The following is a 2,039-nucleotide window of genomic DNA, read 5'->3' on the forward strand; positions in this document are numbered from 1 at the left end:
GTATTTTTTCATTTCATGTATTGTAACTAAATCTCTTTATGCTTCTACGATGTAAGACACGTATTTTCCTTTTTTCTCATGAGTTTTCCCTAGACTTTTTATGTGGTTCGTCTCCCATTATAGTTATTCTCTACAATATTGCAAAAATTTGTGCGGTAAGCTGTCGCGTCAATCTCCTAGGGTTGAGGGGAGCTTTCACTTTATCAGTGTCTGATATTGGCTCCTCAAACTTATGGCTCTTTTAGAACTCCATTGTCAGTGCTACTGATGCTTCTCTCAACATCTGCAAAATGGCAGCTCGATGCCCCACAATCTCATATTCTGCATGAATGCTCATTACCTCACTCACTACATTATAAAATAGTTATTGTCCATTCAGCTGGAGTCTCTCACCTAGGTTCAACTGGAATCACTGGCGTTTCTTTCTTGTCTATTGGAAGTTGAGAATCATCTCTGAACTCTTCATTTTATTATTATTTTCTTCTGATTTGACCAATTAGGATATTAAGATCTGATATCGGAGTTAACCCAAATTACAATAAAAAAAATAAATATTATTGCTGAAAATAAATATGCGATTACAATCAACACACTTGAAAGAGAAAATACAACAACGCGGCTCCCGAAAATCTGAAATTACAACAGACATGACACAAATAATCAAGCTAGAGTGGGATCTTGGGGGTGGCGATGGTGATTGGCAGGGGCTTGGAAGGTGGCAGTAAGTGGGGAACGAGGATCAAGTGGGAGGATATCAATAGAACATGTTCTTGCTGTCTTTGGCGGCAAGAAGGTGGAATTTGCATTCCTGGGGGTTGGAAAAATGGATGTCTGGTAAGGAGGTGGTGCAAGAGGCCTGAGGCAACGATTAGGTACCAGGGATGCGGCCCGAAATGACTGAGACGACAACTGGTGTGAAGGGGACAGGATGTATGGTGATTGGAATAGTGATAACCACAAGCAGAAACATTGGAATATCAGAACATGTAGGCTAGAATGCAAAAACTGCTGGAAGAGCAGCTTCAACAAATGCTCCGGGCGGCTACAACAAGATAGGATGCAAAAGGGAAATAGGGAAGATAAACACCACTTTTGTAGAGAAATAAACCGAAACACCACTCAAACCCTCTGATACTCTCTTTGAAGAGAGAAAACGGGCATCAACGGTTGTCCTAAACAAAAAACATGAAAAATTAACTTACAAACCTTAATACAACACAAATATAGGAAATAACTTAAAACAAATAAGAAATAATAGGAAATAAAGCATTAGAAAGGAAAACATAATTATTTTGGTTCGTCTCCCATTATAGTTATTCTCTACAATATTGCAAAAATTTGTGCGGTAAGCTGTCGCGTCAATCTCCTAGGGTTGAGGGGAGCTTTCACTTTATCAGTGTCTGATATTGGCTCCTCAAACTTATGGCTCTTTTAGAACTCCATTGTCAGTGCTACTGATGCTTCTCTCAACATCTGCAAAATGGCAGCTCGATGCCCCACAATCTCATATTCTGCATGAATGCTCATTACCTCACTCACTACATTATAAAATAGTTATTGTCCATTCAGCTGGAGTCTCTCACCTAGGTTCAACTGGAATCACTGGCGTTTCTTTCTTGTCTATTGGAAGTTGAGAATCATCTCTGAACTCTTCATTTTATTCTGGATCACTGTTTATTTTTTCAACTGCTTGTTAATCCGTGAAAGTAATCATTCTCTTTGTTGTGTAATCTGATTCAGAATGCCTAAATCCATGACTCTTGAAACACTTCCTGTCATGGATGGATTTTGGCATGTTGGTATGTGCCCTTTGTTTTCCCCTCTGAACTAGTGTCTCCTCAGGCAGGGTTAATTTGGATGTTTTCATGGGCATACTCTTACTATAAGATGCTAAGGTTTAGCCCTACCTGTAAGATGTGTTGGACTTCTGGTGATGTGATCTCTTCATCTTTGAAGCTGGAGTTTGAACATCGATTTGTAATGAGCGGATAGGAAGTGGTGTTGCATCTCCCATTTCATCTTGAACCAGATAATGATTT

This window comes from Phalaenopsis equestris, unplaced genomic scaffold, assembly GCF_001263595.1.
Source record: "Phalaenopsis equestris unplaced genomic scaffold, ASM126359v1 Scaffold000002, whole genome shotgun sequence".
Taxonomy (NCBI): domain Eukaryota; kingdom Viridiplantae; phylum Streptophyta; class Magnoliopsida; order Asparagales; family Orchidaceae; genus Phalaenopsis; species Phalaenopsis equestris.